Below are 26,752 nucleotides of genomic sequence, written 5' to 3'. Positions count from 1 at the left end.
ATGACAGAAATCTTTCCCTTTGTTAGTAAACGCAATAACTTTTGCGCAAACCAATCAAAATACGCTTATTGCGATTTTTTTTTACCAAACATATGTAGCAGAAAACAAATTGGCCAAAAATTTAAAAAAAAATTGGTTTTTACATCTTTTTTGGGGGGAATTTCATATAAAAAAATGTTAAAAATATTGTTATTTTTTCAAAATAAACGCTTTTTTTTTGTTTATAGCGCAAAAAGTAAAAATCGCACAGGTGATCAAATACCACCAAAAGAAAGCTCTGTTTGTGGGAAAAAAAGGACGTCAATTTCGTTTGGGTACGGCGTCGCCTGACCGCGCAGTTGTCAGTTAAAGTCGCACAGCGCCGAATCGCAAAAAGTGGCCCAGACGTAAGACAGCAAAATGCTCTAGTGGTAAAGTGGTTAACTTTCCAAAAAATAATATACACTGATGTTGTGTTATTTTTACCAAAGGAATGCAGTAGAATACATTTTGGCTAAATTTATGAAGAAAGATTATTTATTTGCAAAATTGTATAACAGAAACAAAGAAAACCCAAATTTTTTTTTTTTTTTTTTCAAAATGTTTAGTCTTTTTTTATTAATTTAGCAAAAAAATAAAAAAACCCAGTGGTGATTAAATACCAGCAAAAGAAATCTCTATTTGTGTAAAAAACAAACGTAACAACTTACAGACCGCCCGTCGCAATGTTACTTGACGTTATATACTGGGGTTATGGCAGCAGATAGCAGATAGCTGCCATAACCCCGGTACTTTTTTAAACTGCGGGCGGTCCACTTTAACATAAGGGTGGTCCCAGCGGTGGATTCGCCACGGGATCACCATTATGGATGGCTGGAGAGGTGCCCCCCCTCCTGCCACTTACGGTAGCGGAGAAAACCATCCGGTCCGCTGTCCTTTCAGGCAGGAAGTCAAGAAAGGGCAAGATGGTCAAAAGGTGATCAAAAAATCTTTTTTTTTAAAAAAACTGTAATTTGTAAAAATAAAATATAAAATAAATAGAAAAAAAAAATTAAATCGCCCCTTCCCCATTAGCTCACGCGCAAAAAGCATACGCAAGTCGCACCCACGTATGTAAACATTGTTCAAACCACACATGTGAGGTATCGCCGCGATCGTTAGAGCGAGAGTAATAATTCCAGCCCCAGACCTCCTCTGTAACTCTAAACTGATAACCTGCAGAAATTTCTATAATGTCGCCTATGGGGATTTTTACGTACCAATGTTTGTCGCAATTCCACGAGCGTGCGTAATTTTGAAGCATGACATGTTAGGTATCTATTTACTCGTCATAAAATTATCTTTCACATTATAGAAAGAAATTGGGCTAACTTTATTGTTTTCTTATTGTTTAATTAAAAAAAGTGATTTTTTTCCAAAAGAAATTGCGTTTGTAAGACCGCTGTGCAAGTACGGTGAGATAAAAAATATTGCAACGATCTCCATTTTATTCTCTAGGGTCTCTGCTAAAAAAAATATATATGTTTGGTGGTTCTAAGTAATTTTTTAGCCAAAAAAACAATAATTTAAACAAGAAGTGTGAGAAAAAGGCCCTAAAGTGGTTAAAGAGTTGTAGGTTCGATTATCTGGTTCTACCCATCAATAGGTCTCATTAGCACGTCTATGGCCATGATCCAACCACTCTCGGCATCTACGGTACGGTGCGATAAAAAATATTGCAACCATCTCCACTTTATTCCCTAGGGTCTCTGCTAAAAAAAAATACATATATACATATATATGTATATATATCTTTTTTAGCAGAGACCCTAGGGAATAAAGTGGAGATGGTTGCAATATTTCTATATTTTTATTTAATATTTTTATATTATATGTAAAAAAATATATACACAATATATATATATATATATATATATATATATATATATATATATATATATATATATATATATATATATTGCATATAACATAAAAATATTAAATAAAAATATAAAAATATTGCAACCATCTCCACTTTATTCCCTAGGGCCTCTGCTAAAAATATATATATATATATATATATATGTGTGTGTATATATTTTTTTTAGCAGAGACCCTACCGTAGATGCCGAGAGTGGTTGGATTATGGCCATAGACGTGCTAATGAGACCTATTGATGGGTAGAACCAGATAATATAATATATATATATATATATATATATATATATATATATATAAAATGTCTGGGGGTTGTAAGTGATTTTCTAGCAAGAAAAAACTGATTTTAACTTGTAAACAACAAGTGTCAGAAAAAGGCCTGGTCCAGGAGTGGTTAAAAAAATGTCATATGGGTACAGTGTTGCATGACTGCGTAACTGTCATTCAAAGTGTGACAGTGCTCTAAGCTGAAAATTGCCCTGGGCCGGAAGGGGGTGAAAGTGCCCGGTATTAAAGCGGTTAAATTAGAGGGAAAAAAAATTCAAAATGAAGCAAAAATTTACATTTACAAAAACTTCTAAATATTGTACATTTGAGCAAAATTAAAGATTTATTTACAGCTGTGACATATCTCAGTATTATATATAAAATATGGTTGCAGCACTATAATAGTGACTTAAAGTTATAAATAATGTGCAAAAAAATAATATGTAGGAACTAGTTCCTACATATTATATTTTTTCACATTATATTTTTTATATTTTTTTTACATTATATTTTTTATATTTTTTTCACATGTATTTTTTCACATTGTATTTTTTATATTTTTTCACATTATATTTTTTATATTTTTTCACATTATAATTTTTATGTTTTTTCACATATATTTTTTCACTATATTTTTTCACATTATAATTTTTTTTTTTTTTTATAATTTTTATGTTTTTTCACATATAATTTTTTCACTATATTTTTTCACATTATAATTTTTATATTTTTTCACATATATTTTTTCACTATATTTTTTCACATTATATTTTTTATATTTTTTTCACATTGTATTTTTTCACATTATATTTTTTATATTTTTTCACATTGTATTTTTTTCACACCGTATTTTTTCACATTATATTTTTCACATTATATTTTTTTCACATTATAATTTTTATGTTTTTTCACATATATTTTTTCACTATATTTTTTCACATTATATTTTTTATATTTTTTCACATATATTTTTTCACTATATTTTTTTACATTATATTTTTTATATTTTTCCACATTGTATTTTTTCACATTATATTTTTCACATTATATTTTTTCACGTTATATTTTTTCATTTTTTTTCACATGTATTTTTTCACATTATATTTTTTATATTTTTTCACTATATTTTTTCATATTATATTTTTTCACATTATATTTTTTATATTTTTCACATATATTTTTTCACTATATTTTTTCACATTATATTTTTTATATTTTTTCACATTATATTTTTTCACATTATATTTTTTCACATTATAATTTTTCACATTATATTTTTTATATTTTTTCACAATATTTATCACTTTAAGTCACTATTATAGTGCTGCAATCTTATTTTATATATTTTATGTTGGTGTTTGTATATTCACACTGTTTGCAAGCTGCTATATCCTTTTGATATTTAGGCGCTGACATTATTTTATTTTACATCTCAGTATTAAGGGCCATTCACACTATAAGATTTTCTGAAGACTTTTTCCTTCAGATTTACCTTTTCTATGTAGTGCAAGGGCCTGCCAGATTGCATACAAATTGAAAGTGTTTAGGTTTGACCTCCTATTATATGGTTTTGGTAAATCTAAAGGAAAAAGTCTTCAGAAAATCTTATAGTGTGTATGACCCATTAGATATAGAGAAAATAAACAATTGTTGTGCATGCTGAGCAATGCAAGCTTCTGCTATTGATGCAATGACACAATTCTGCGCTTTACCTTTTATAAAAGCAAGTTACGAAATGTCTCCCTTGGCAATAAAATTGAAATGAACATTCTGTTTTCAGAACATATTTTTCATCCCCAAGGCGCTCAAAAGAAACAAAAACCTTCAGAGCTCAAAAAAAACAAATCAAGATTACTCGACTGCTTTGATCTCCCTGAGAAGGATCATTCATTTTACTAATTTTTATGTTGCGCAGGGAAAACGTAAAACCCATCAATGTGTCTGCGAGATTTTCGGACGGTTACACAAGCCTTTCCCGATCTGCTATGTAAAGTAGTAAAAAAAAAAAAATTTCCAAATTCTTGGAAGTATTCGTTTCCTAAATTCCTGGAAAAGTGGAGGAAAAGTCGGATATTATACTCACTTTACAAGGCGCTTTTTTTGCGAGACCCGGGTGCAAAGTGCGAAATCCCAAGACGGAGGCCAGGATCCGGTTGTTTGAGGGTTCAGAAAAACGCAAAGAAATAAAAAAATAAAAATACAAAACTGGAATGGGGAAAAACACACAAAGTAACGACGAGGCGAAAACCTTTATGAGTATTTACACATGCCGTCAGTGTGATGTATGGGCGCTCCTCCGCACAGATCCTGCTAATGCAAGTTTACATTCTTCTGTTGCTATAGAAGAAAAAAACTTTCCTTCTCTGCGTGGTGAAAATCCATCCTATTTCTTGTTTCCTGTTGTCTTTGCAGAATCCCTTTATGATTCGGAGAGTCACTGGGTGGGTTTGGGGAAAACTCTCCACCGTATGCAACACTCTGCTGACTGCGATTCTCACAGCAATGTCTGGAATCCTTCTCTCTCTCTCTCTCTCTCTCTTTTCTTTCTCTCCCTGGAGAGTAAACAAGTCAGCAGAGAGATGACTGAGGGAGAGCAGCTAATAGGAAACAAACTAAAAGGAAGGACACGCTACACGCTACACGTGTCTGTAACATGTCTGCAAGGATTCTGTGGCCTCAGGACTTCAGAAAAGGAGAACTCCAAAAAAGATGGAGAGGAGAGTCCCAAAGAAATATGGAAAGGAGAGCTACAAAAATTGAAGGGAGAGGTCCAAAAAAGATGTAAAGGAGAGCTCCATTAAAAGATGGAAAGGAGAGCTTCATAAAGATGGAGAGGAGAGCTCCATAAAGATGGAGAGGAGAGCTCCGAAAAATTGAAGGGAGAGGTCCAAAAAGATGGAAAGGAAAGCTCAAAAAAATAGAAAGGAGAGCCCAAAAAAGATGGAAAGGAGAGCTAAAAAAAAAAATAGAAAATACAGTTCAAAAAGATGGAATGTAGAGTTCCAAAGATGAAAAGGAGAGCTCCATAAAAAGGGTGAGGAGAGCTCCAAAAATTTAAGGGAGAGGTCCAAAAAGATGGAAAGGAAAACTCAACAAAAAGAAAAAGAAAGGAGAGCTAACAAAAATAGAAAAAACAGTTAAAAAAGATGGAAAGGAAAGCTCCATTAAAAGATGGAAAGGAGAGCTCCATAAAAAGGGGGATGAGAGCTCCAAAAATTGAACGGAGAGGTCCAAAAAGATGGAAAGGAAAGCTCAAAAAAATAGAAAGGAGAGTTCCATTAAAAGATGGAGAGGAGAGCTCCATAAAGATGGAGAGGAGAGCTCCAAAAAATTGAAGGGAGAGGTCCAAAAAGATAGAAAGGAGAGCTAACAAAAATAGAAAATACAGTTAAAAAAGATGGAAATGAAAGCTAAAAAAAATAGAAAGGAGAGCCCAAAAAAGATGGAAAGGAGAGCTAACAAAAATAGAAAATACAGTTAAAAAAGATGGAAATGAAAGCTAAAAAAAATAGAAAGGAGAGTTCCATTTAAAGATGGAAAGGAGAGCTCCACAAAATTGAGGGAAGAGGTCCAAAAAGATGGAACGAAAGCTAAAAAGAAAAATAGAAAGGAGAGCCCAAAAAAGATGTAAAGGAGAGCTAAAATAAAAATAAAAAAACACAGTTCAAAAAGATGGAATGTAGAGCTCCAAAGATGAAAAGGAGAGTCCATAAAGATGGAGAGGAGAGCTCCAAAAAAAATGAAGTGAGTGAAGGGAGAGGTCCAAAAAGATGGAAAGGAAAGCTCAAAAAAGTAGAAAGGAGAGCCCAAAAATATGGAAAGGAGATCTCCAAGAAAGACAGAATGTAGAGCTAAAAAATAGAAAATACAGTTCAAAAAGATGGAAAGGAGAGCTCCAAAAAGATGGAAAGGGGAGCTTTAAAAATCTGAATGTAGAGCTCCAAGATAGATGGAAAGTGGAGCTCCAAAAAGATGGAAAGGAGAGCAAAAATAAACATAGAAAATACAGTTCAAAAAAGATGGAAAGGAGAGCTCCAAGAAAGATGGATAAGTGAGCTCCAGGAAAAATTAAAAGCAGGACTCAAAAAAAAAAAAAAAAAATAGAAAATACAGTTCAAAAAGATGGAAAGTAGAGCTCCAAAAATACGGAAAAGGAGAGCTCCAAAAAGATGGAAAAGAAAAGCTCCAAAATAGATGGAAAGGAGATCTCTAAACATCTGAATGTAGAGCTCCAAGAAAGATGGAAAGGAGAGCTCCAATAAAGATTGCATGGAGAGCCCCATAAAAGTTAGATGAAGAGCTCCAAAGGAGAGAAAGCCCCCCAAAAATGGAAAGGGGATCTCCAAAAATGGAAAGGAGAGTTCAAAAAAATGGAAAAGGGAGTTAAAAAAAATATAGAATGGAGAGTTCCAAAAATAGAAAAACGACATACAACCCCCTCCATAGCAAACCCATTTTTCTGTCTTTAGGACAAATATGATGTAAAAAAAATAAATGTTCTCCAGTTTCGGCCGCTTGAACAATGACTTAAACTAAGTAATGGGATTTGGCTGTGGCTGGCAGAGATTGGACACAATATAAAATGTTGGGTTGGTTACGAGGTGTGAGGTACACAGATAGTTTGTTCTTGAGCAATGTACGGTGACCTCACACAACCTCCGGCGCCTGTGAACTGGGGAAGAGTTTCCATGCCACACTTTGCTAAAATTATTTTTGGATTGAAGAAATGAAAATAAGAATCTGTGATTGCGTACATGGAGGGTTTTATAGAGCGAACATACTCTGTGCATTCCTCTAGTGCACTAAATGTTCAGTTGGATGGGAAATGGGAACAAAGATTCCTGAGGCCAATAACTTGGGAAGTGTCGGAGTCTCTCCCCTGAGAGGAACGGTTTTTACATAAAGTTTAGGGCGGCCTTTCTCATCCAGGGTTCCTCCAAAGGTTGGTAGAGTTTCCTTACAATGAGCAGTTTCTGCATCCCAGACCTGTAACCACGAAATCCAATCTTTTAGCTATCTGCACTGACCACCAATGTAAGGAGCATTCTTCCCACTGACCACCAATGTAAGGAGCATTCTTCTCACTGATCACCAATGTAAGGGGCATTCTTCCCACTGACCACCAATGTAAGGAGCATTCTTCCCACTGACCACCAATGTAAGGAACATTCTTCCCACTGACCACCAATGTAAGGAGCATTCTTCCCACTGACCACCAATGTAAGGAACATTCTTCCCACTGACCACCAATGTAAGGGGCATTCTTCCCACTGACCACCAATGTAAGGGGCATTCTTCCCACTGACCACCAATGTAAGGAGCATTCTTCCCACTGACCACCAATGTAAGGAGCATTCTTCCCACTGATCACCAATGTAAGGAATATTCTTCCCACTGACCACCAATGTAAGGAGCATTCTTCCTACTGACCACCAATGTAAGGAGCATTCTTCCCACTGATCACCAATGTAAGGAGCATTCTTCCCACTGATCACCAATGTAAGGAATATTCTTCCCACTGACCACCAATGTAAGGAATATTCTTCCCACTGACCACCAATGTAAGGAGCATTCTTCCCACTGACCACCAGACTTGTATAAAGTACTCGAAATTTCTACTTGAGTAAAAGTACAAGTGCTCGATCAAAAAATTACTTGAGTAGAAGTGGAAGTGCTCGCAGAAAAAGTTACTTAAGTAGAAGTACTAAAGTATTCAACATTTTTTTTACTTAAGTATTGCAAGTAGTTTTTTCAAAAAATTTGCTACTTAAGTACTAAAAGTAAAAAGTACCAGTAGTTTTGAAAAAAAAATTCTACTCAAGTACTGAAAGTAGAAGTACAAGTACTGTGTTATGTAGTTATTAAAGAAAGAAGTCAAAAGTATGAACATCATATTGTTTTTTATTATTTCAAATGATTTATTCAAATGATTAACCTGTGTTTGTTAGTAGTTTCTTGATGCACTTTAAGCGCTGTAGCACCATTTATTTGTTTGTTTCATATTTTCTTTTTATTGGAAAGATTTGGTATAGCAGCTTTTATTATACACAGCCTTTATTTTCATATGCGCTGATTTACAAATGACATTATACACATTTTTTTGAGCTTTATGCAACCTGCCATCTACTGTTCTGGCAGTGGTAATTTTTTTAAAAGTAATGAGTAACTATGCAGCACGAAAAAAAAATACTTGAGTAGAAGTATCGAAATCATCGAAAAAATGTAGTGAAGTAAAAGTAGAAGTAGGAGAAAAAAATTCTACTCTAGGAAAGTACAGATACTGCATTTCGGTACTTAAGTACAGTACTTAAGTAGTTCTACTTCGTTACCATACATCTCTGGTGACCACCAATGTAAGGAACATTCTTCCCACTGACCACCAATGTAAGGGGCATTCTTCCCACTGATCACCAATGTAAGGGGCATTCTTCCCACTGATCACCAATGTAAGGAGCATTCTTCCCACTGATCACCAATGTAAGGGACATTCTTCCCACTGACCACCAATGTAAGGGGCATTCTTCCCACTGATCACCAATGTAAGGGGCATTCTTCCCACTGATCACCAATGTAAGGAGCATTCTTCCCACTGATCACCAATGTAAGGGACATTCTTCTCACTGATCACCAATGTAAGGAATATTCTTCCCACTGACTACCAATGTAAGGATCAGGTAGGCAGTACTGAGATTTCTGTGATCTCAGATTCCAGGATTAGGGATTCTGCACACTTTATGGATTTAGTACGCAGAAAAAAAAAAAAATTCTGAGTAAATCATTAAACTTCATTTTCTAACTCTGTGGTTCTCCCCCGACCATCCCGGAGAATCTGTCAGCTGTGATCTATCACTGGGAGGAGTTCAGAAGGCGCACTAGTCTGGGCCTGCCAGCTGCATCGGGGGGGGGGGGGGGGATTTCACCGTGCCGCCTCATCTGCCATCAAAAAGGAGCACCAAATCCAAAACCAGCGAACGTTTTCTATGACCGAGCGACTTATAACGGCACAAACAGAACTCGGCCTCCCGAATTCCCATGTATTGGCAGCAGAATGAGAACTATTTTTAGCTGCTATGGAAGTAAATATTTACATAAACCGTCCTGAAATATTACAAAGCATTTTTTTTTCTGGAATTTTTGTATTATTTGAAATCACGATGTATACTGAAGTGACCCTAAAAATTGGACTTCCAATCGGCGAGTTTCAGAATGGGGGGGAGGAGCTGTGTCGGGTTTGATTGCTGTGTCCCCAATGAGAAGATCAGGATCCGTTCACACTATGGGGCGTATTCACCCAGTGAAAGTGCATGTACATACAGTGAATGTTATCAGGTTAGTTCCTGTGCTCCTCAAATGTTTTTTCGTTGATTTAAACTAAAAGAAAAACCTCACTTGGCCACTAAGTGGCGCTTTATTATGTGGACTTTCTATGAGCACCATCTAGTGGGCAAATGCGGTATTTAAAATTTTTAAAGCTAAACTCTGGACACAAGAACTTTTTACATATATTTCTCAATAGCCACTAAGGATAGAAATCCAATTTTTGTGCACTAAATACTTTTGTAATCCCAGATATTACCATATAAAAGTAGCAGTGACATCATCACTGTGCTGTACATAGACTGTGCAAAGAGCAGAGCTGTGGGAGGGGCCCAGAACTTATTTTTACATTATGCTATGATCAACCAGTTCCGGACAGTCCCTGCAGGCAGTCACTCCGAAGTAGGACTACATCGGTCGCGCGCCTGGTGCTAGGGGGCGAGCGCCCCCCACCAGGGCAGTCTTTAATATTGATTGGACCCTGGGCAAACATTTTCTTAGGCCCTGCTGAATTCACTTATCGATTATTTGTAGGCAGTGCGGGCTCAAGGGGCAGCTGCTTTGGGCCCCGCAACAATGACTGGGCCCGGGGCAGCTGCCCCTTTTGCCCTGTGTTAAAGACTGCCCACACTAGGCAGCGGAGATGCCGATGTACGGGGTTGCCGTCACCCGCGATCGTTCCCCGCTGAGAGAGAAGGGCGGTCGGCTATTGAAAACACATCTGACCGTTCTTCTCCCTGGAATGATCACAGAGCGCCTGTGATCCTTCTATATAGGAACACAGGTCTCTATGGTCATTTCAAAAGCTCCTCCCCCATATAGTTAGTAAACACACCCCCAGGCTTAAATTTAACCCCTTGATCACCCATAGGTTAACCTCTTCCCTGCCAGTGTCATTAGTACAGTGACAGTGCATATTTTTAGCACTGATTACTGTACTAATGTCACTGGTACCCCCCCCCCCCCCAAAAGGGTCAAAAATGTCAGTTAGGGGTCCGATCTGAGTGTAGCATTATATGGTTGCTTAGCAACGGAGGTACAGCATGGTCAGTTAATAAGTAATCCAGAACAACACAAGATACAATGGTAATAAGTTAGTTTACCCCCCCCCTCTCCCACCACCACAAACGGCATCCCCCAACCCCCCACCACCACAAACAGCATCCCCCAACCCCCCACCACCACAAACGGCATCCCCCAACCCCCCACCCCCACAAACAGTGCCCCCCACTCCCACCCACCACCACAAACAGCGCCCCCCCAACCCCCACCACCACAAACAGAGCCTCCCCACCCCCACAAACAGTGCCACCCCCACCGCCACCACCACAAACAGTGCCTCAACCCCCCCCCCGCCACAAACAGAGCCTCCCCGCCCCCACAAACAGTGCCCCCCCCCACTCCCACCCACCACCACAAACCGCTCCCCCCCACCGCCACCACAAACAGCGCCCCCCCAACCCCCACCACCACAAACAGAGCCTCCCCACCGCCACCACCACAAACAGTGCCTCAACCCCCCCCCCGCCACAAACAGAGCCTCCCCGCCCCCACAAACAGTGCCCCCCCCCACTCCCACCCACCACCACAAACCGCTCCCCCCCACCGCCACCACGAACAGTGCCCCCCCAACCCCCACCACCACAAACAGAGCCTCCCCACCCCACAAACAGTGCCCCCCACTCCCACCCACCACCACAAATAGCGCTCCCCCCCCAACAGCTTCTACCCAATCACTGCAGGATTTATCAAAAACAAATAATTCTAAAAGCCCCCAAATATTCACTGAAATCCGCAGCCATGGTGATGCACCGCCTCCGGGGTCCTCTCTGCTCCTCACTGCAGAGCTGAGGGGTCCTTCATTGGGTGTCCATCTCACTGCCTGGATTGCATGAACACTTCCTATTGGTTGCCTAGCAGCAGGGTCCTCTCAGGCTCCAGAAGCCTGATGGGGGTTATATTGAGACATTAAAGCAGAAACCAAATCCATCAATTTAAAGTATAACTGAGGACAAAACTTTGTTTTTTGGGTCTGAAATGATGGAGAGTCTTTATTGCTGTCTGTGTCCCCGCTAGGGAGATCCACCCTCTCTAATTGTCCTGTTTACACTTATCACTGAGAGTGACAGAAAATCCCCAAAATTATGGGGTTGTCACCAGAGCAGGAATAGAGGGGAAATCTTCCAACGGGGGACACTAGTTCTGGGGATTCTCTCACTTTGGAGGGATTTCCTCTCACTTCCTGTTTTGGTTATGGGACAGGAAGTGAAGGGAAATATCTCCAATGAGACACAGATAACAGAAAAAATTAATTTGATGGGGGTACTCCATCCAAAAAAAAGGTTTGCTTTCAACATTCAACTTTAACAGTTTCCCTAAACACGCCGAGTGTGTAACGATTTCCCCACCCGGTCACAGGTTGCTTGTGCTCTCAACTGAACTGTCACGCCATCAACTGGCTGGTGTCATAACCGATCGCATCTGCAGCGTCATGGCAACTGCAGATCAAACAGAGGTTACCATGGCAGCGTCCTTAGCTGTAACATAGAGGAGGGTCTAATTCTACTTTAACCACTCCAGCCCCAGCAGATTTTACCCCCTTCCTGACCAGGCCCTATTTTGCAATTCAGCACTGCGTTACTTTACCGGACAATTGCGCGGTCGTGCAACGCTCTACCCAAATAAAATTGATGTCTTTTTTTTTTCACATATAGAGCTTTCTTTTGGTGGTATTTGATCACCTGTGCGATTTTTATTTTTTGCGCTATAAACAAAAAAAGAGCGACAATTCTAAAAAAAAAACAAAAAACATTATTTTTCACATTCTGCTATATAACATTCCCAAAAAAAAGTAAAAATCAAAATTTTTTAACATTTTAGGCCAATTTGTTTTCTGCTACATATTTTTGGTATAAAAAAAAAAATCCCAATAAGCGTATTTTGATTGGTTTGCACAAAAGTTATTACGTTTACTAACTAAGGGAAAGATTTATGTTTTATTTATTAATTTTTTTTTATATAATTTTTATTAAAAAATTAATTTTAATTTATTTTTCTTGTTTTTTTTTTTTTTTGGCGACATTGCGGCGGACAGATCGGACCCCTAACTGACATTTTTGACACTTTTGGGGGGACCGGTGACATTACTACAGTAATCAGTGCTAAAAATATGCACTGTAACTGTAATAATGACACTGGCAGGGAAGGGATTAACATTATGGGTGATCAAGGGGTTAAATGTGAGCCTAGGGGAGTGATTCTAACTGTGGGGGGGGGGGGTGTGGCTTGTGAAATGACCATAGAGATCTGTGTTCCTATATAGAAGGATCACAGGCGCTCTGTGACCATTCCAGGGAGAAGAATGGTCAGCTTTGTTTACAGCAGCCGACCGTCCTTCTCTCTCAGCGGGGAGCGATCGCGGGTGTCAGGCGGCAATCTGAGCCGCCAGCCCCGTGCATCGGCTGGGGAGCGGGGGCGTGCGCTTGCCCCCTAGCATCCCGCGTACGGCGATTTGCCTGGGAACGGCTGCCTACCGCAGTACATCTGCGGCCGGCGGTTGTAAAGTGGTTAAGGGCCTTTTCATGAGTGTCTACCACCCTCTGAAAAGGGAGCTGTGGTTGATCACTTTTTAGAGGGCGGTAGAGCAGCGGCTTCCAGACATCCAGGAGGGGAACTTGTCACTTCTTAAATACCTGTTTTTTTTTTTTTTTTTTGTGGGGGGGGGGGGGGGGGAGCTTAAATCCTAAGGCCCCTTTTACACTTTTTCACACAATCGCACTTTTGCGCTGCGATTTTGCTGCAATTTTGACGAGACTTGAAGCAATACCTGTCTTTGGACCTCAGATTGCATCAAGGTCAGACCAAAGTGGTGCAGGGACTACTTTGAAGTCATTGCGACTTGAAGTCGCACAGATATGAACGGTACTCATTGGAAATCATAAGGTATGACTTGTCATGTGACTATGCAGTCCCAAGTCGCAGGACAAGTCGCACAAGTGTGAAAGGGGCCAAACTCCAACATTAAGAGCCTGCTGTACCATGTACTTGTGTTTAACCACTTAAGCCCCAGAAGATTTTACCCCCTTCCTGACCAGGGTTTTTTTTGCGATTTTTTACTGCGTGAATTTAACGGACAATTGCGCGGTTGTGCGACGCTGTACCTAAACGAATTTGGCGTCCTTTTTTTTCCCACAAACAGAGCTTTTTTTGGTGGTATTTGATCACCTGTGTGATTTTTTGATCATGCGCTATAAACAAAAAAATAGCGTAAATTTTGCAAAAATAACAATATTTTTCACATTTTTTTTTATATGAAATTCCCCCCCAAAAAAATGTAAAAATCAAAATTTTTTAACATTTTCGGCCAATTTGTTTTATGCTACCTATGTTTGGTAAAAAAAAATCGCAAAAAGCGTATTTTGATTGGTTTGCGCAAAAGTTATCGCGTTTACTAACAAAGGGAAAGATTTTTGTCATTTTTGTTGTTTTTTTTTTTTAGCGCGTAATGGCGGCGATCTGCGTTTTTTTTTGCGGGACTGCGACATTGCGGCGGACAGATTGGACCCCTGACTGACATTTTTGACACTTTTGGGGGTACCAGTGACATTTCTACAGTAATCAGTGCTATACATATGCGCTGTTACTGTAAAAATGACACTGGCAGGGAAGGGTTTAACTGTATTGGAGAGGGAGGGGTTAAGTGTGTCCTAGGGGCGTGCTTCTAACTGTGATTGGCTGTGGCTACTAGCGTAAAAACAGAGATCAACGGTTCTACATAGTAGAACCGTATGATCTCCATTTTTACACAGGGGAGAATGACATGCGGTTTTGTTTACAGTAGCCGCCTGACTTTCTCCCTCTCTACCGACGATCGCAGTGTGACCGGCGGACATCGGGTCCGCCGGTTACACGCACTGACTCCTCAGTGAACGAGCCGCGGCGGGCGCGCGCCTCGGCGGGCGCGCGCTTGCCCGCTATTGGCTCACAAGCCGGTGACAGGCTAGTGATGTACCGGTACGTCACTTTGCCTGGCCGAGGCTGACCGCCACAGTATATTTACTTGCGGCGGTCGGCAAGTGGTTAAAAGTTTCCTTTTCTCTTTGTATTGCTTCCTTTGTGTGAAATCCCTGCCAGTCCCACTCCTTTCCTAATAAAAACTGACCACACTAGGCATGGAAGCACATAATTTGCTGTCCCCTCAAAATAACTCAACACACAGCCATTAATGTCTAAACCACTGGCAACAAAAGTGAGTACACCCCTAAGTGACAATGTCCAAATTGGGCCCAGTTAGCCATTTTCCCTCCCCGATGTCATGTGACTCGTTAGGGTTACAATGTCTCAGGTGTGAACGGGGAGCAGGTGTGTTACATTTGGTGTTATCGCTCTCACTCTCTCATACTGGTCACTGGAAGTTCAACATGGCACCTCATGGCAAAGAACTCTCTGAGGATCTGAAAAAAATAATTTTTGCTCTTCATAAAGATAGCCTAGGCCAGTGATGGAGAACCTTGGCACCCCAGATGTTTTGGAAATACATTTCCAATGATGCTCAACTACACTGCAGAGTGCATGAGCATCATGGGAAATGTAGTTCCAAAACATCTGGGGTACCAAGGTTCGCCATCACTGGCCTAGGCTATAAGAAGATTGCCAAGACCCTGAAACTGAGCTGCAGCACGGTGGCCAAGACCATACAGCAGTTTAGCAGGACAGGTTCCACTCAGAATTGGTGTATTGATACTTTGTTTTATAAGTGATCCCATGACCTATATATATATACAGACTATTTCACAAAAGTAAGTACACCCTCACATTTTTGTAAATATTTTATTCTATCTTTTCATGTGACAAAACTGAAGAAATGACACTTTGCTACAATGTAAAGTAGTGAGTGTACAGCTTGTATAACAGTGTAAATTTGCTGTCCCCCTCAACATAACTCAACACACAGCCATTAATGTCTAAACCGCTGGCAACAAAAGTGAGTACAAAATTTCCAAATTTAGCCCAATTAGCAATTTTCCCTCCCGGATGTCATGTGACTCGTTAGTGTTACAAGGTCTCAGGTGTGAATGGGGAGCAGGTGTGTTAAATTTGGTGTTATCGCTCTCACTCTCTCATACTGGTCACTGGAAGTTCAACATGGCACCTCATGGCAAAGAACTCTGAGGATCTGAAAAAAAGAATTGTTGCTCTACATAAAGATGGCCTAGGCTATAAGAAGATTGCCAAGACCCTGAAACTGAGCTGCAGCACGGTGGCCAAGACCATACAGTGGTTTATCAGGACAGGTTCCACTCAGAACAGGCCTCACCATGGTCGACCAAAGAAGTTGAGTGCACGTGCCCAGCGTCATATCCAGAGGTTGTCTTTGGGAAATAGATGTATGAGTGCTGCCAGCATTGCAGCAGAGGTTGAAGGGGTGGGGGGTCAGACTGTCAGTGCTCAGACCATACGCCGCACACTGCATCAAATTGGTCTGCATTACTGTCGTCCCAGGAGAAAGGCTCTTCTAAAGATGATGCACAAGAAATCCCGCATGTATATATAGATAGATATACACACATATATATATATACACACATATATATACACACACACACACACAGTGTATAGTGATTACAACACCCCAGTACTCATTTCTATGTCTAATTTAGGAGATCTTTGAATAGATTTATGGAGTTATTGAAAAAAAATAGAAATTATATACTTTAGTATATTTGGGCACATACCGTTTCTATGATGAATGATGTGACACATTTCTTTCATTTAATTGAATATTTTTTTTGGTTTATCATTTCTTAATCCCAAAATATATTCTTAACAAAAATAATTCCAGGGAGTGACTGGAAGGTGAATCACAGTTCTCCTTCCTACAGGAAAAATCCTCATTTTATGAAGGACGAGTCAGTAGCGAGGAATGATGGCGTCATACACAGTGCTCCGGCGGTGACTGTGCTGCGTCTATTACCTATTAATATTCCGTTATCAGGAGGGGGAGAAGAATGGTGATGTTGGAATGCAGCACAAAGAACAGATAAGTATAAATGTGACACATCACACACTAGTATATCAATATACAGCGCTTACTTCGGCTCTGTTCACATCCAGGCGTCCCGGATCGCGGCAGAAGTGTCAGAATTGGCCGAGTCCTTAAGAGCCGGCTCACATATATGCGATGACAGACATCGCATGTGATTCGGAGTGCACTGCTATGCAAATCACATGCGATGTCTGTACGAAGCAAATTCAGCCATACACATTGTATGGCTGAATTTGCAACGCATTCGGACACAACTCGCACAGGTCCCTATGTTGGGTCCGCACCAGAATCGGATCGCATGGGCGATCCGATTCATGTCCAAACTGACAGTTCGCACTGCGATATGCGAACTGATCTGGGGGTGTCTTTAGCTTTGTATTGACACCCCCAGCGATTCTCATACGGCACTGTGAACTGCCTGCGAGTTGAATACGATGCGGGAAACCCGCAGTGGATTTGCAAGGTTCCCACATCACATATGTGTAAACCGGGACTCAGTGGTTATTTGTACTTTTACAGTATTTATATTTATTTTTATGTTTAAGGCTCCGTTCACATCCAGGCGCCCCGGCAATTCTGCCCGCAATCCCGAATCACAGTAAATCGTGAGACGCCAGTGCGATCCCCGTCACTTTCAATGGCACCCCGATTGTGGCCGCAATTGTTGCCCGACGAATCACTAGAAAATCGCTCAAATTTCTGTTTGGCGACTAGCGTCACATGACTCTGTTTGCACGATTTTACCGTGATTCGTCGGGCAACAATCGCAGGTAGAATCGCCGCGATCCCATGATAATGTGTATTGTACTTCATGAGCTCGAGGACGGCAGTCTGCTAGTTAATTGGCTCAGGTTGATTGAATCATCGTCATCTATTAGTTACTGGTGGAAAAGTAGAATACTGTTTGTGTTGGTGGTTCTTTAGATAATTAATTCAGGGTAATTATATTTCTGTATACAGTTTCATCTGCATAGGATAATGTAATCAGGCATCTGACCTGATGTGGTAATGGAATCAGGAGGGGGTGTTTCCCTGTGCTGTGTATACTCTGTGTGAGACTGTTCAATAAAGGATTTGCTTCCAGAACTTATACAAGCTTGTTGTCGGCTAGTCTTGTATGGGGGGGCGGCTAGAATATCTGATATCTATGTTCCAGACTGGAGGAAGCCATATACTGACGGAAGCCCACAAACACAGTGTGGGTCGCGGTTCTGTTACTCTATGAATATATAGTTTCTGTAGAATACAGGCCCAATTTTTTAACAGTCCCTAAGAGAGCAGAGAGATCAAAATAATGTGGGTCCCTGGTCCCGGCCAGGGACAGGAAAGGAACAACGCACAACCGTGTCCCATTGACTTATTGTAGCAAACAGATTGGAGACTGGTAGATAAATTCTTAGTGTGACAGGGGGAGGTCCTTCCTAAATGATATGTCTGTGCGTTTTTGGTCCTGAAAAAGCTTGATGCGAAACGCGTCAACCCATGAACAGACGTACCTTCACATCTATACAAATTTTCATGATATGTATTATATCTACTATATCTCAAGAAATATGAAGATTTAATCCCCCTTTACACTGTAAGTCCTACAGCCTGTTGTAGACCGATGCCATGAACTCTGTGACTCCTAAATAATCAAAGCATTGCTTAGATGTGTATTCCATATACTTCAATGTAGGAGATGGACAGACTGTTTGACTAGAGGTTTGATGTGCGCTATTTGCATTTATAAGAGACTTGTTCTCCTGTGTTAGGCTGATGCCCTTTTGGGCCAGCCTTATCCCCTTTTATAATAATTTTGATATTATATATATTTTGATATGTTTCTTTTAATTGGTATCAATAAATATTTTCCCTTTATACAAAAATATATGGTTTTATCTGTCTCATGATGTGCCTTTAAAGTCCACCCTTATGACAGTTGTTACTACACCTGTCCAACCAACCTATGCAAATAAAAAAGGGGGGGGAGGGGTGATCTTGGAGTTGGCCTTCAACTTACTGTACATTATTCCTGACTGATTTCGGAGGGGTTCATGGATTTCTTGGAATGGGTTTTCCCAGGCAGTTTGCTGTTTCCCTGCAATGACTACAACATCTGGGTGTTTATTCAGCCCATAAACAAGTAAACGCACCCAAATTGATCACGCATGTTTATGGAAAGATTTATTTTTGTTTATGAGAAAGAACCTTTAAACTTCAAACTTTAGGAAATAGTTGATGGATTATAATCAATAAAATAGTTCTAGTGTGCCATCATCAAAAAAAAAAAATAAACTTTCATCAATCTGAAGAACAAGGAACTCCTGGAACTTCTAAGGTACTAAAAATAAGTCCAACACAACGCATCTGTTAGAAGTATTTTCTCAAGGAATTTTTATTATGAGAAATAAAAAAGACATCAAATTTATAATTATACAAAGTCCTAAAAGAGCACCAGCCTAATGAGTCTAAAAATGTTTCATCAAACAATTCATTGTGGTGATTCTGACATTTTGGGGCTGATTTACTACAACTGGGGAGTGCAGAATCTGGTGCAGCTGTGCATGGTGGCCAATCAGCTTCTAACTTCAGCTTGTTCAATTAAGCTTTGACAAAATACCTGGAAGCTGATTGGTTTCTATGCAGAGATGCACTAGATTTTGCAATCGGCTGTAAATCAACTCCCTCCCAAGCAGGGCAGCCATCCGGGGGGAGACAGCCCATACACATGTAGGGGGCCAGGGCGTTCCGAGAGGCCTGGCCGTCTAGGCCCCAACCAACGAGACTGAGTTGTTGCTGCTTTAGCAATTGCTAAATATCACACTCTAAATTGCTACATTATCACATTTAAAGGGTGATGGATTAGTATTATAGGGGTATTTTTAGTTAAAAAAGGTATTTGAGGCCGGAACCCCGCTTTAAAGAGATTGTGTTATTGTATCAGTTTTGATTGATATTACCCAAACCAAGGGACACGTAGGTTCCATCCTATCCAACAGCTCATACAATAATGCGGTCTCTAAAGCCCCGTACACACGTACGGATCGTCGTCATACAAACGTCGGCGGACGAAAGATCTGCCGATTGTACGCGTGTTAGTATGGTGCCTCCGACAGCTGTCTGCGCACATTCTGCGGACAAGAGTCTTTCTTGCAAACATGAAAATTTTTGTCTGCGGACACCAGAACGGACGATTGTTCGCCTGTCAGTACAGAAATCAGCCGACAGACCGCAGATTTGCAAGACTGGGCATGCTCAGAAAATAAAAAACACAGGGAAAGTTAACCATTACATGACATCACTTCTGCAGTCAGCTGAAGTCTGCGGACAAAATTCTTGTGCTGTCCTTGCACTTTTCAACAGACACCGACATCCCGGGGAGAAAAGACGAACGTTTGTATGACGACGATCCGTACGTGTGTACGGGGCTTTAGAGTGTGATATTGTATTACAAAGCTGGTGGATTAGGAGGTTACAAATATTCAATCAAATTGATACTGACATTTACTTCATCATGACTCAATGTTCCAGTCTAACATAACTCCTCCAAGATTTGATCCATCATTTTATCAATACAATATCAAATTTAACCACATTTCAGCCTAACACAACGCCTCCTAGACTTGACCCACCATCTTATTAATACAATATCACATTTAAAGAGACCATATTATTGCACCATTCCCTGATTAATATTATCCAAAGCATCAGATTGGTAAAATCCAATCTATCCAGGATACAATTAGAAGGTCTCTTTTAATGTAGTATTGCATTGCATTGAAAGGATGGTAGGTCAAGGCTAGGAGGTTGCAAATATTCCAATGAAATTGACATGTACATTAGTTCATTACTCAATGTTTCAGCTCATCATTATACTTCAAACCTTGACTCACCATCTTATCAATGTGATATCACATTTAAATATCAGTATTATCCTGATTATTGGATAGGTAGAATTCAACCAATCCAAGAGCTGATATAATAATATGGTCACTTTCAATGTGATGTTGTGTTGAAAGGATAGTGGGTCAAGGCTAGGAGGTTACAAATATTTTAATCCAGTTGATATTGACATTACTTTATCATCACTCAAAGTTTCAATCTAACATAAAACCCCCTGGACTTGACCCACCATCCCATCAATACATTATTACATTTAAAGAGATCATAATATTGTATCAGTTTCCATTGATATTATCCAAACCATCAGATAGGGAAAATCTGTCGGGTCAAGGCTGGAAGGTTACAAATATTCAAATTCAATTGATAGGGACATTACTTTATCATCACTAAAAGTTTCAATCCAACATAACTCCTCCTATACTTGACCAACCATCCCATCAATACATTATCACATTTAAAGAGATTATATTATTGTATCAGTTTTAAATGATATTACCCAAACCATGGGATAGGTAGGATCCAACCTATCCAAGAGCTGATACAACAATATGGTCTCTTAAAGCGGAGCTCCACCCAAAAGTGGAACTTCCACTTTAGGTATTCTAACCCCCTGACATGCCACATTTGGCATGTCATTTTTTTTGGGGGGGAGCGGGTACCTAGTTTTGACAGGTACCCGCTCCCACTTCCGCTCAGAGCGCCGCGGCGCCCTGAACGGAAGTTCTCCTCTCCCCCTCCCTCCCTGCAATCTTCTGGGACATGTCAGAGGTCCCAGAAGATTGCCGGCCAATCAAGACGCGCAGCGTGACTCGCGCATGCGCAGTGGGTACCCGGCTGTGAAGCCGCAAACTGTCACAGCCGGGTGCCCACAGCAGTGATGCCGGCGCCGCCGAGACCAGAGGGAAGAGGATCGAGGCTTCGGGCGGCCGCATCGCTGGACCGTTGGACAGGTGAGTGAAAAGGCTGGAACTCCGCTTTAAAGTGTTATATGGTATCAAAAGGATGGTGGGTCAAGGTTACAAATATTCAATCAAATTGATATGGACATTACTTCATCGTGACTTAATGGTTGAGTCTAACATAACACCTCATAGACTTGACCCACCATCCTATCCATACAATATCACATTTAAAAAGGCCATATTATTATATCAGTTGCTGATTGATATTACCCAAACCATCAGATGGGTACGATCCAATCTATCAAAGAGCGGATACAACAGTTTGGTCTCTTAATGTTATATTGTATTAATGGGATGGTGGGTCAAGGCTAGGAGGTCACACAGGTTCCAATCAAATTGATACAGGCATACCCCGTTTTAAGTACACTCACTTTACGTACACTCGCGAGTACGGACACAGTCTGGTCAACTTGGCATGGCACTACTCCTGGTTTTTAACATTGGCGTCTATGGGAAAACTTGGTCAGCTTGACATGGCACTGCTCCCAAACCATAAGTGACAGAGATACCAAACTTAGAGAGCACAGAGAGGGGACCCAGGTCGTGGCCGGCCAGCTTGCCTAGGTAATCTACCATGTCATAGTCCTGGATCCCCTTAACACGCTCCCCAATCTTGGTGTCCTTGTCACTTAAGGCTTGGGAGCAGTGCCATGTCAAGCTGACCAAGATTTCCTATGGAGCTAGTGTATTTACATGCATTGAGAAATTAAAAAAGGTATTGTTTCACTTTAAGTACATTTTCGTTTTACATACATGCTCTGGTCCCATTGTGTACTTAAAAGTGGGGTATGCCTGTATTGATAACACTTCATCATTACTCAATATTTCAATCTCACATAACACCTCCTAGACTTGACCCGATATCCCAAGAGCTGATAAAATAATATGTTAATATAATTTAATATATAATATAATATTAAGTGATAATGTATTGACGGGTCAGGTCTAGAAGGTGCTGTGCTAGACTGAAATATTGAGTGAGAATAAAGGAATGTCATGATGAATTAGTTTGGAATATGTGTAACCTCCTAGCCTTTACTCGTCACCCCAATGCAATATCAAATTTAAATAGGCCAAATTATTGTATCAGCATTTGGTTGACATTAGCTTTACCATGAGATAGTTAGGATCCAACCTATCCAAGAGCAGATACAATGCAGTACTGTGTTGAAAGGCTGGTGGGTCAAGACTAAGAAGTATTAGATTGAAACAGTGAGTAATGATGAAGTAATATCAATTTTATATCATTTTATTTTATTTTTTCACATGAATTCCTCAAGAAAATGCATTTAACATATTGGCTGTGTTCGGCTTTTAGTACCTTAAAGTCCTTTATTCTACACATTGATGTACGAGGAAGACCTTTTAGTGGTCAGATCTTCTCACTGTCCCAAGTCAATGACTATCCTTGGCCCACAGTACTCCATCTGAAGGGGAGACAGCCCCTGTATTTTCAGACTTGAAGCCGACCACCACTACCCACCCACCAGCATGCTTTCCACTACCAGGTGTAGTGTGCATCTAGTAGGCTACATGTATTTAAAACATCAGCGTTGGCTAGATCACTGTTTGTGTATCCTGGGCCATTCAGTTCCCCACACAGTTTCCGGCTCCTGGTGTGAGATGGGCCTGAGGAAGTACCCTGAGTCCTCCCTTTATTGGCCTGTGTGGACCAAACCTCAAACTCACTTTCCATTTTCGCGTTATTACGCAGAAAGCACTTTGGTGCATTGATGGACAGGAGTCTGGGGATGTGACCTATGACCTGACTGCGCTCCTGCTTATCAGATAATGGTGGGGGATGTAGCTACTGTTCTTTATTATCTCACATCCTGCTCTCTCATCCCAGTCTCGGAGCTCAGGCCTTCCTGTCTGCGGTCCAGGGTGGAGACGTGCAATTAATGGGTTGACATCATAGACACTAAGGATGGGTCTTCTTGTTCACTTTCCTCCCAAAACCAGAAGCCCCTTAACCAACACAGGCAGCACAACCTGACAAAGAGGACCTGTCTCTGACCACGCAAAACACATCCAGAGACCTTCCAATGGTCTCCGAATCCTAGGGATAATCTCAAGTTCCAAAAAACTAGGAGACTAGGGCTCAACACTAAACCCCCATAAACACAACTGATTTACTAGTAGTTTCCTGTCATCAACAATCGCCTTTTTTTGTCCCATCTCAGTACCTCTTTGTAGCCATATCCTGTCTACATGTACTCCAGCATGTACTGCATGGCATTTTTCAGGCGGGGCTTCCTGATGGTGACAACAATGGACAATGCCTGTGTAATTTGTGTTGGGAACAAGTGGGACACAGAGACAGAGCGTTGTCACCCTTCAGAAGGAACAACCTAAATACAGGGTTACCACTGAGGAAAGCAAGACGTAGCAGACCAAGGTCACCCTATAACATGAAGCACCTGAACAAGAATCTTTATGGCAGGATCACCAGAGATTCTTTTAACGACTTCCCGTCCAGTGACCTACCAATTAGATGACAAGCTAATAACTCACCAGAGGTTTATTACTGGAAGCACAAGCCCCAGTATAACCCCAAGCCCCAGTATAAAAGCACTTTGAAATCTCCATCCAAGTAAAGGAACACCCACTTTTAATCCACTTCGATCTCCACAGGAACCTTTCACTCTCCCAATGGGAACACCAGTACCGGCTCGCACCGCTCATCCAAGCCAAACAGGAAAAAAAAAAGAGAGCTCTCTATTGCGTAAAATCGTTTAATTTATTATTAAAATCCACAGTAATAGACTTACATAGACCTGTATCGCCACTGATACTAGAATATAAGCAATTTCTCTTTAAAACCAGCCACAGTGACCTGGGTGCAAGCATGGACCTAAGCATGTGTGCCGACGTCACGTCCAGACAAGCCCCGCCCTATGCGTTTTGTCTCCTGACGTCCTAAGGACACTTTTTATATGTTATTTATGAATCATCTGATATTACTTTATTGAAGAATTGTTTGACTTAAGTATTTTATGTTATTTATTATGGGTGATAGCGCTGTCCTTTGATGTTTTGCCCATCTTCTCTGGGTTAATTATACATGATATTGAAATCTGCTGCACCCTTTAAATGATTTAAGGAGTGTTCTGTGGTGCGGATTGACATATTTGCCTGATTGATGCTATGGAAGCAGTAAGTATGGATCCTGCATGATTTGGAAGTCCAATTCTGTTGTTGGAAGAACAAGTGTGACTCACCCGTGGCGTGTGTATGTATACATACAGTGGGTACGGAAAGTATTCAGACCCCCTTAAATTTTTCACTCTTTGCTATATTGCAGCCATTTGCTAAAATCATTTAAGTTAATTCTTCTTCCTCATGAATGTACACATAGCACCCCATACTGACAGAAAAACACAGAATTGTTGACATTGTTGCAGATTTATTAAAAAAGAAAAACTGAAATATCACAAGTATTCAGACCCTTTGCTGTGACACTCATATATTTAACTCAGGTGCTTTCCATTTCTTCTGATCATCCTTGAGATGGTTCTACACCTTCATTTGAGTCCAGCTGTGTTTGATTATACTGATTGGACTTGATTAGGAAAGCCACACACCTGTCTATATAAGACCTTCCAGATCACAATGCATGTCAGAGCAAATGAGAATCATGAGGTCAAAGGAACTGCCTGAAGAGCTCAGAGACAGAATTGTGGCTCAGATCTGGCCAAGGTTACAAAAAGATTTCTGCTGCACTTAAGGTTCCTAAGAGCACAGTGGCCTCCATAATCCTCAAATGGAAGACGTTTGGGACGACCAGAACCCTTCCTAGAGCTGGCCGTCCGGCCAAACTGAGCTATCGGGGGAGAAGAGCCTTGGTGAGAGAGGTAAAGAAGAACCCAAAGATCACTGTGGCTGAGCTCAAGAGATGCAGTCAGGAGATGGGAGAAAGTTGTAGAAAGTAAACCATCACTGCAGCCCTCCACCAGTCGGGGCTTTATGGCAGAGTGGCCCGACGGAAGCCTCTCCTCAGTGTAAGACACATGAAAGCCCGCATGGAGTTTGCTAAAAAAAACACCTGAAGGACTCCAAGATGGTGAGAAATAAGATTCTCTGGTCTGATGAGACCAAAATAGAACTTTTTGGCCTTAATTCTAAGCGGTATGTGTGGAGAAAACCAGGCACTGCTCATCACCTGTCCAATACAGTCCCAACAGTGAAGCATGGTGGTGGCAGCATCATGCTGTGGGGCTGTTTTTCAGCTGCAGGAACAGGACGACTGGTTGCAATCGAGGGAAAGATGAATGCGGCCAAGTACAGGGATATCCTGGACAAAAACCTTCTCCAGAGTGCTCTGGACCTCAGACTGGGCCGAAGGTTTACCTTCCAACAAGACAATGACCCTAAGCACACAGCTAAAATAACGAAGTAGTGGCTTCACAACAACTCCGTGACTGTTCTTGAATGGCCCAGCCAGAGCCCGGACTTAAACCCAATTGAGCATCTCTGGAGAGACCGAAAAATGGCTGTCCACCAACGTTTACCATCCAACCTGACAGAACTGGAGAGGATCTGCAAGGAGGAATGGCAGAGGATCCCCAAATCCAGGTGTGAAAGACTTGTTGCATCTTTCCCAAAAAGACTCCTGGCTGTATTAGATCAAAAGGGGGCTTCTACGAAATACTGAGCAAACGGTCTGAATACTTAGGACCATGTGATATTTCAGTTTTTCTTTTTTAATAAATCTGCAACAATGTCAACAATTCTGTGTTTTTCTGTCAGTATGGGGTGCTATGTGTACATTCATGAGGAAGAAGAATGAACTTAAATGATTTTAGCAAATGGCTGCAATATAACAAAGAGTGAAAAATTTAAGGGGGTCTCAATACTTTCAGTACCCACTGTATATATATATATATATATATGGCTTTTTTTCTCAGAAACCCCCCCCCCCCCCCAACACGCACACACCCTCCAAACCGCAGCAAATAGCGGCTGTGGTCAAATTCCGCTAACAGTGGGAGGATTTTAAAGGGGATGTCAGGAGTGCATTAGATACCAAGTGCAGAGTTGGGGGGGTTACACACAGAGTGCAGAGTTCAGGTGTGTGCTACATGCAGAATTTTGGGGGTGTGTTATGTACATAGTGTAGAGTTCAGGAGTGCACTACATACAGACTGCAGAGTTCAGCCTTCTTCCACAGCAGTATTCCCTATCCACATCTCACAATCACCCCTCTTCAACTCTGACCTCTGCATGCAACCCCACCTCCACTGCCCCATCTTCTCCACCCCTCCTCCTTAAAAGTTCCACCATCTTCCACATCCACGTCTTACTTTTTTAGGCTAAAGCACTCAGCCAGCTCTATTACCTCCCTGTACACTGTAGGAGGCTCCACCTCTCTCACTTGCTG

General features: G+C 40.9%; 1 protein-coding gene across 3 annotated transcripts in view; it reads right to left on the bottom strand.

Annotated features, from left to right (window-relative positions):
* GJC2 (gap junction protein gamma 2) overlaps window positions 1–26,752 on the bottom strand; it is a 127,781-nt gene that overhangs the window by 11,352 nt on the left and 89,677 nt on the right. Inside the window, exon 1 of one of the 3 annotated variants that reach the window (XM_082257714.1) lies at window positions 4,247–4,271. The exons of the other annotated variants lie outside the window; for them this stretch is intronic. The gene's annotated coding sequence lies outside the window, so the exon portion shown is untranslated. Of the gene's footprint in view, window positions 1–4,246; window positions 4,272–26,752 lie in introns of those variants that run through there. 3 annotated transcript variants of the gene reach the window in all.

This window comes from Pelophylax lessonae (assembly GCF_965119305.1).
Source record: "Pelophylax lessonae genome assembly, chromosome: 5".
In the NCBI taxonomy this organism is placed as follows: Eukaryota; Metazoa; Chordata; class Amphibia; order Anura; family Ranidae; genus Pelophylax; species Pelophylax lessonae.
The sequence above is the reverse complement of the archived record's forward strand: the minus strand, read 5'-3'. Positions and strand labels throughout refer to the sequence as shown.